Source organism: Podarcis erhardii (genome assembly GCF_964252035.2).
Source record: "Podarcis erhardii genome assembly, chromosome: 17".
Taxonomy (NCBI): domain Eukaryota; kingdom Metazoa; phylum Chordata; class Lepidosauria; order Squamata; family Lacertidae; genus Podarcis; species Podarcis erhardii.
The window spans coordinates 17,007,497-17,016,876 of NC_138515.1; the positions used below are offsets into that span (position 1 = coordinate 17,007,497).

Below are 9,380 nucleotides of genomic sequence, written 5' to 3' on the forward strand. Positions count from 1 at the left end.
CACCCAACATTTCTCCAACAAAAATAGGGACATCCTAAGGAAAAGTGGGACATTCTGGGATCAAATTAGAAACTGAGGCAGCTTCTCTAAATCAAGGACATCCCTGGAAAATAGGGAAACTTCGAGAGTCTGCAATCAGCATGGACCAAGCCAGCAGAGAACAGTGTAAGGCAGGGACACCCAACTCCCAACAGTCTGCGATCTACTCACAGTATAGAAAAACTGGCAGTGATCTACCAATTGCCGTAAAAAGACTGGCAGTGATCTTCTCAAAGTTATGAACTATCTAGTCTGGTGTTTCCCAAACTTGAATCTCCAGCTGTTTTTGGACAGCAATTCCCATCATCCCTGACCACTGGTCCTGCTAGTTAGGGGTGATGGGAGTTGTAGTCCAATGATAGCTGGAGACCCAAGTTGGGGGAAAACCCTGATCTAGTCCAACCCCCTGCAATGCAGTAATCTTTCACCCGATTTGGGGCTCAGACCCACAGTCCTGACATGAAAAGTCTCATGCTCTACTGACTGAGCCATCTCAGATTAGACTTGTAAGAACCAGTTCTTTGGGAGCTATGGTTGGGAGAAGGCTCTATGATTTATTAGTATTCTTAAAATCACTGGTGACTTTAGGTAATCTTGGCCTATAGCATATGTTAGTATTTGAGGAGAACCAGCTTCCGCTGCATATCGTGAATACCAAAAGGCACTGAATACAAAAGGTTTAAAGTAGGTACATCAAAGCCACAAAATCGCTTTTCAGATTTCATGCATTCCCAGGTTTGGGGGCATTTGTATCAAAGCTCTGTGCAAAAATACCCCAAACACTAGGGATGTTTATACAGTTTATCCAGATCCCTTAATCTGAGAAACAGCAGAATCCTCTCAGGAAAGGATTTCCAGACTTCTCACCTCAGTCATGGTAGCAATTATTATTTGAGATATCTTGGTCAGTTTGAGATAAACACCATCACTTTAAAAGCCCCTTTGTGTTTCGAAAAAACAACCTCCCAGCCTCAAGAAATGACAGTTGTCAGATTATTATTTGCATTGAGCAGGGGCTAGCACCCTCTGAAAGAACAGACCTTTTATAAAAAAATCTGGCTGAAGTAGTCAATGAATGCAATCATTTCACATCTGCATAGATTAGGTGTCCTATATCCCTTACCAAACAAGCACTGTGTTGCGTTGATGATTTACTGTGTATGGAAAGCTGGTACACTGTTGTGTATTGAGTCAAAGGATTTTATATCTGTATTATTATTGTCTGTATTTGCATTAGGGTAAAGTAACTGCCTTTTGGTTCCAGAGGGTACAGCTACTATTGGTTCATTTAAGCTGCTGTATTTGGATCCTCTGTCTTATTGGTTTCCTCCAAAAGGCAGGACTGTGATTGCCTGATATTGTTCCCTCCAAAATGTATCCTTTCTAGCTAGTTCCCTGTCCCTATAAATGTAGCTCTCCCCTCCTCAGGTTTCAGTCTTGTTGCTTTAATAAAGAAGTGTTACCAGAGAACTGTCTCCAGCATATTATGTCAAGAGAGCTGAAATCACAAACCCCACGTCACAACATACACTTTCCACAGTAGACTGGGAAACCCCCAATTTGCCTCAGTCAGGAATTCACAAGGAGTGCCTCCAATTGACCTGTTTGTTGAGAATTCATCCTGACCTATTTGCACAAAGCTTGCATGGAAGTTATATGAAACTTGCTGTTCATTGAGCATAAGGTGTTTGCCTGGAGGTTGTCCAGTAAGAGCTGGACCATAAAGAAGGCTGACCGCCGAAGAATGGATGTTTTTGAATTATGATGCTGGAGGAGACTCTTGAGAGTCCCATGGACTGCAAGAAGATCAAACCTATCCATTCTGAAGGAAATCAGCCCTGAGTGCTCACTGGAAGGACAGATTCTGAAGCTGAGGCTCCAATACTTTGGCCACATCATGAGAAGAGAAGTCTCCCTGGAAAAGACCCTGATGTTGGGAAAGATTGAGGGCACAAGGAGAAGGGGACGACAGAGGACGAGATGGTTGGACAGTGTTCTTGAAGCTACGAACATGAGTTTGACAAAACTGTGGGAGGCAGTGGAAGACAGGAGTGCCTGGCGTGCTCTGGTCCATGGGGTCACGAAGAGTCGGACACGACTAAATGACTAAACAACAACAACAAGGTGTTTGCTTGGAGGTTAGATGATATCCACTGTTTATTGAGCATTCATCCTGATTTGTTTGTGTGTAGGTTACTCAGCTTCCTGTTATGTGATTTCTATTTTACACTCTAATTCTCCAATCATTTTCCTATCTCCAAAAACTTCTTGTTGTGTCAGAGCACCAGAGTGTTTGTGGAATCCTAAATTTGCTGGCATGAGACTGAAGGGCCCGCAAAATACTGAGTCTGGTGGGGACGCGGGTGGCGCTGTGATCTAAACCACTGAGCCTCTTGGGCTTGCCAATCGGAAGGTCAGCAGTTTGAATCCCCGTGATGCAGTGAGCTCCCATTGCTCTGTCCCAGCTCCTGCCCACCTAGCAGTTCAAAAGCAAGCCAGCACAAGTAGATAAATAGGTACCGCTGCAGTGGGAAGGTAAACAGTGTTTCCGTGTGCTCTGGTTTCCGTCAGACTGTATTTGAAAAGAGGAGGTGTAAGCCCCTACAGTCCAAAGACAATTGGAAATCTTTTCCCATTTCCTTCCTCCTTGCAGATAAAATATTCAAGGTCAAATTGGGAGAGTCAAAATGGCTTCATGATTGTTCTCCTGTACTATTTCATGTCAGGAGCTTGTCCTACACTTCAGTAGGACCCTGATAGAGACACATGCCCGACTGGCATGTTCCCTCCCTCCTGGTCGATTGTTCAGGAGCTTCAAAAGCTTTCTTCAGCCCGAACATCACAGTGACTGATGCCAACAGACATCAGCACACTTAGGGATCTGCAGAGTCTTTGCAGCTTGTGTAACAGACCTCAGCAACTCAGCATTTTGGCTAATCTACTTTATTTACATATAAACACACACAGAGCACCGCAACATGGCTCCCTCTCTCTCTAGCATCAGACAGCAAAGAAAAAGAACAAAGGACAATAGTCCCACTTCATGGAACACGGTAATACAAACATCCTGCCTCTGTCACTTCCCACTCTGTGGAGTCAAAACATATACCATCATGTGATAGACAACAATCCCATGACTGAAATCATGGAGCAGGAATTCTAACATTTCAGACATTTGGTTTATATACTTATGTGTTTGTATAGATAAGACCTCAGAATTCGTATAACACGGGAAATGATGGCATGTATGGAATGAAAGTACTCAGCTTGTTTTGTGAGGTGGCTTGAATGCGCCACACTTGCTCGGTATTGTTTCAAAACCCACAGACAGGCAATCTCTTTATTTGGACCAACTAAAAATAGTTCACAAGCTTTTGGGTTCATAAAATTCACCATCATTGACCCAGATGTTATCCAAACCAGAGGGGTGGAGGAGTAAAAAATGCCGGCATGGGGTACTGAATGAAGGTATGATCTGAGTGATTTTGATTCCCCACTGCCATGGATCAGCCTGGCTTTCTTGACTTTTTGTGTGCCAGATATTGCTGCTATTTATTTACTGTGCCGTTAACAATCAAATATGGCACAAATCAATATCTGGGCCCCATTCCATTGTTTTTGTTCAACAGTTGAGGTTAATTACCCACCTTGCAGATTAATGTAACAAAATGAAAATTAATTTATCACCATCTATAAAGCTTCCTGAAATAAACAAAATCCAGAACAGCACATACCTTGGTTTCCTGTTTCTCTTATCTGTTGGTGTTTCTGGCTAGCAGGAGAGGAAAATATGCAGTTTGAAAGCAGAAAAGCATCAGTCTGGCATCCTTATTTTTCTGAGGTATCACTTTGGCATAAAAGTGCCCTTTTCTTTATGTCTCCATTATGCAAAGTACATATTTCCAAACACTAAATATGCAAAGCAATTCAGAATTAATTTTCTGTTCAGGTAAGTGGAAGAAGTTTAGATGCATGCTAATAGGAAAATAAGCAATTTATTCCCCTCAAAACTGTCTCTTTGCCTCTCTTTCTTTTCTCTTTTTGTTTTACCTGATCCTCTAGGACAAAACTTCCAGATTGTGTTCTTTCCCCCCCTTTTTCTACAAAATTCTGTGCACAGTTCATTCTTAACTGCAGGGAATCCCTAACAGAACCAGTAAATAAGTAACTCAGGAATTAAATTAGCCCACAGCTATCTTAAGCAAATAACCTACAAGCGAAATTGTGTTATCTAACTGGCCAGTTGATGCTTGGGTTTCTCAGCTTTAAGAAAGAAATTAAATGGGAAGGCAGTGTATTGCTCTCATTTCAAATCCTCTGGAGCAGATAAACATTATCATGAAACTGGCCAAGGATGAAATTTAAATAAGTAGTGATTGGAAAGGATGACAGCAAGAGTTTCCAACCCACAAAAACAGACAAATTAGTTTAATTAACTGCAAATTTTGGAGTACAAAGATATGGGGGAGTTATTCAGTTTGTGTAATGCATTCTCAATATTTCTGTAAACAGATTAAGGCAAAGAAACACTGCCATATAATTATCATTTTTTCCCCAAAGAAGGGGAAAAGGGGAGGGGGGGGGTAACTTGAGCTGCCACACATTTTTTCTCGTTTTGAGACACTGTCACTTTCTAATTCCAATGCAGATTTCAGATTTATTCAATCTCAGCTGCATTCTCAAGCAAAAAGGAGAGTTCTTTCTCTAGCCGTCTCCTCCACTGCAAAATTCTGCTTGTGGCACAAGAGACTTGTGTGGTTGCTATGTAGACAGGATTAAGAATCTGCATATAAACTTGTATCGTGCACAATTAATCCTTAAGCGTTTTGCACTGTGTGGATGATCATCCTCTCTGTACAGGTAAATATGGTTTATAACCAGTGCTATTTCTCTAGAAAAAGAGGTGCCGGAACTTGCCATGAACGCCTCCCTCGTTCCCTTGGAATGGCAACATGGTTAAAGACACACATGTTGAAAAACAACTTTGCAGACAGAACATTTACAAGTGTTCTTCCTGGTTCTTAATACTTGGTTTTTAAATTGCATCGCATGGAGTGCTCTCCCTCTTGCTTCCCAAACCTGTGCCAAATGCTGTGAGCCCCCACAGGCCTCTGCTGTCAAGCTATAGGTAAAGGTACCGCTGCCCGTACGGGCCAGTCGTGTCCGACTCTAGGGTTGTGCGCCCATCTCACTTAAGAGGCCGGGGGCCAGCGCTGTCCAGAGACACTTCCGGGTCACATGGCCAGCGTGACGAAGCTGCTCTGGCGAGCCAGCACCAGCGCAGCACACAGAAATGCTGTTTACCTTCCCGCTATAAAGCGGTACCTATTTATCTACTTGCACTTAAGCGTGCTTTCGAACTTATAGGTGGGCAGGAGCGGGGACCAAAAGACGGGAGCTCACCCCACCACGGGGATTCGAACAACCGACCATGCGATCGGCAAGCCCTAGGCACTGAGGTTTTACCCACAGCGCCACCCGCGTCCCCTCGCTGTCAAGCTATAGGTGCACACAAACACCCACAACACGGCTCTTCCTCCATTTCCTGGCCTCTTCCCTTAGCTGCTTGTCGAAAGGGTTATTTTCTCTCCCAGGGTGGGTCTCAAACATCTTGCCTCTGGAGGAGTTATGTGTCCTCCATTCAGGGATCCTGCCCAGGAAAATATGTCCAGTAGATGTTGTGCTGTGTTGTACATCTGCTCCTTCCTCCCTGTTGCGTGTTGTGCTCCAAAACTCTTGACTGTGAGCAGAAGAAGGGAATTGAAATCCTTTCCAGGAGGATTAGCTGCGGTGCCGGGGCTGCCAAGGTGGTGGCGCTGTCATGCCATCTTGTGCATTTTGTGTAAAGGTAAAGGACCCCTGGATGGTTAAGTCCAGTCAAAGGTGACTATGGGGTTGCGGCGCTCATCTCGCTTTCAGGCCGAGGGAGCCAGCGTTTGTCTGCAGACAGCTTTCCATGTCATGTGGCCAGCAGGACTAAATTGCTTCTGGCACAACGAAACACCGTGATGCAAGAGTTTTAAGTTGTGGGTGAACATACCAGACGACACAGCGATTCTTCAACCAGCTCTTGTTTATTCACAGGCCAGAACAGAACTGAACTGAAGGGTTCAGTCAGCCTGCTTATATAGAGCTCCAGTACAACGTAACTGTAACAATTTTCTAAAACTATCCAATCACTGAACATCACTTTTGATCCCTTATTTGCATAACTATCTACAGTATCCCCCTGCTGGCCCAGGGTGAGAACTTCAGTATATAACACAGAGCACACAGAAATGCTGTTTACCTTCCCGCCACCTATTTATCTACTTGCACTGGTGTGCTTTCAAACTGCTAGGTTGGCAGGAGCTGGGACAGAGCAATGGGAGCTCACCCTGTTGCGAGGATTCGAACCACCGACCTTCCGATCGGCAAGCCCAAGAGGCCCAGTAGTTTAGACCACATCGCCACCCGCTTCCCATGTCTTTACCTTAGCCTTACCGCATTTTGTGTATGGAGATACTAGTATGTGTGTTGTGGCAGCGGCATGTTCCCACAGTGATGAGTTCACTGGCTCCCTCAGTGTGTGGATGGCATGTGAGTTTCACTGGCACCACAGTCTTTGATTGGTGGGCACTGACTGTGTCCCCAGGGATGCCACATCATTAATACCAGCTCCCGCCATGCTTGTCGCCTGTGTTTTGTCCTCTTCCCTGCTGGGTTTGATCGCACTGTGGATTGTGTGGCTCTTCCACCAGGGCAGTGGCAGCATCCCTTCTCCTCCGGTGTAACATGAAAAACAGAATTGCTCTGCCTACGTGATACAGACTAGATATCTGCTCTGGAAGGAACCTTTTCATGCGTTGCAAATCCTTTGCACTGTGAGCTGTTGGGTGATGTACATTGTTTATTTACCTCAAACGTGTCAAGGTGTCATAAAACAATACTATCCATTTGGATATTATGGAGAAGGCAATGGAGACTTACTCTGGGGGGAAACGTGTTTGGAAGGTATTAAAGCTGTTAATACGTTGTATGTGGCTAGCATACAGCATGTGGGATGAAGTAGCTGTTGGGGTGGGAAAGCTTTGTCTTTTGAATGAAAGGTCACTGCTGTGATTCGGCTGCAACTTTTGGTCAATAAGATATATATATATATATTTTTAAAAATCTAACACGTTGCATAAAGCTCTTGCAATCCGACAGAGACCACGAGAACACTGGCAGGCGAGTTCATTTCATCACCCCATTGAGCACACACAATCTTCCCTCCCCAGCCACCCAGAAGGATGTTCTGTTTATTTTGACTTGCACTGAAAAATAGAGAAAGGGAACCAGAGGGCCTAGGACCTCATAAAGGCGTTTTAACTAATTTCACAGCTTAACCGACTGTTGAATATTAAACATTGTAAATCCCAAGACTGGAACTGGCAGGCTATAATGCTCAGGACTAAATTGAACAATATAACTGGGGAGGGGGGGGGAGTGGAAGGAAGCAAGCAAGGGCGGGGAGGGGGGGGGGAAGGAAAGGAAAAAGGATGAACCAGAACCATTCCTCTTATTTGGTTCCATTTTCACACTGTGCGGTGAAACTGTGCAGTAAACTGGAGGGAAGCTGCCTTGTGTGGCTGATGCGGCTGTTTATGTCAGCGCTGATGGGCGCACTTAAAACGCATTGATGATACGGCATTCCCCGGTGTCCAAACTCAGCTCAAGCAGAGTGCGCCAGCTGCTTTTCCAACTGGTGATCAAGGGTCTCCCAGATAAAGGCAATCTGATGCAAATCTGCCATGAAAACGAAAAGCCTGTCGTGTGCAGCCACGTTTTTCCAATTACTTTGCTTGCCTGTTGTACGGAGGAAGCTTCCAGCAGCGACCATGGAGAATGCACTCGGAGGTTCTATTCTGAAACGAGTACTCGCCCCACGCTGAGTGCAGAGTACTGTTGTTTCCTGCCTTTATATGCTTATTGTACACTATCGTTGCCATACAAAGTTTCCCGATTCTTTTTTAAAATGGAGGCGTTGTACTAAAAAGCCAAAGGGCAGGAGTGAGAGGGGAAACAAACAGCGACTGCTCATTTGCACCCTCCTCTTTCTGACTCTATAATGTTTGCATGTGAAGGTGCAAGGCAGCTGCATCGTGGGAATATTTTTACAATCTCAGTAACTATCGTGCAACCCCAAGCCCCAAGACTTGAGCTGATGGTGGGGTGGGAAGGAAAACTAGCCAAAGTTATAAACATTCTGCAACTGTCAAGGAGAGATGGATTGGTTGGTCCATGCCTAAATGCATTGGGATGGTTTTTTTTTCCTTTTAAACAGACTTGCCAATCTTCCCACAAGCTTCGCTGCATCTCAGAGACTGCTGAAAGGACAAGCTTTGCACTTCTAAATTTGAGGCAGCCAAAGATTGTTTTTTTTAAAAAAGCAACCTGTGTTATGTTTATCTGGTTTATTTTTTACCCATAAGGTAGTCCTCTCAAGTTCAGTAGGGCTTGCCTCAGATAAATAGGTTGGGAGATAATTCGAAGTAACTGCATATGTGGTCTCCAAAATCAACCAATGCAGCAAAAGCCTTGAAAGCAACATAGGAAGTTGTCCTAGGCAAGGGGTAGTTATGGAGCCTGTGAGCACATTTGCATTATATGTAGGGCTGCCTCTGAAGACGGTTCGGAAACTTTAGCTAGTGCAGAATTCAGCTGCCAGGTTGCTCAATGGAGCAAGATGGCTTGAACATATTACACCAATCCTGGTCTGACTGCACTGGCTACTAATTAGACTTATTTGGTCAGCTGCAGCCCCTTCCAGTTCCAAAAAGCTGTCTCTGTGGCTTTCCGTACCTGTTTGGGTTTCCGGGGAGCTTTGGCTGTGTTCCAGCTTGCTCTCCGTTCCTCCCTTATCAGCTGGCCATCCAAGGTCAGGAGAAGTTGATGCTGGCAGCTGCGGGCTCTCCTGTGCTGGCGTGAAAGCCCAGCCTCCCTGTTCCTGACTGCATTCTGCAGCCAGCTGCGAGATTACACTTGGAGCTGGTGTGTTCATGACACCACTGCTGGAAGTAACTATGAACAAACATGCAAAGAAACTCTACACATTGAATTGAATCCAATGTTGCACAAACACACTCCCCTCCCCCCTCACCAAATCTGCCCTCCCCAACCTTCCAGAAGAAATTTTGGGGAAAGGGTTGGTATTGGGGGGGTGGAGAGAAAGGGAGGTAGGAGTAAGTCCGGCTGCATGAGCAGAACTCCAGTCTCCATGCACAAGGATACAGTTGCCTATGACCCCATCTTTGTGGGGGGGGGGAGCTACAGTTTCCCTTCTTATCATAATATGGGAAACTATGGTCTGATCTAAGCAG

General features: G+C 45.0%; 1 long non-coding RNA gene across 1 annotated transcript in view; it reads right to left on the reverse strand.

Moving 5' to 3' along the window:
- LOC309332615 overlaps window positions 1–4,064 on the reverse strand; it is a 52,586-nt gene extending 48,522 nt beyond the window's left edge. Inside the window, exon 1 of the long non-coding RNA XR_014152246.1 lies at window positions 3,774–4,064. This is a non-coding gene — a long non-coding RNA (uncharacterized lncRNA). The remainder of the gene's footprint in view (window positions 1–3,773) is intronic.
- Window positions 4,065–9,380: the final 5,316 nt, after the last annotated feature.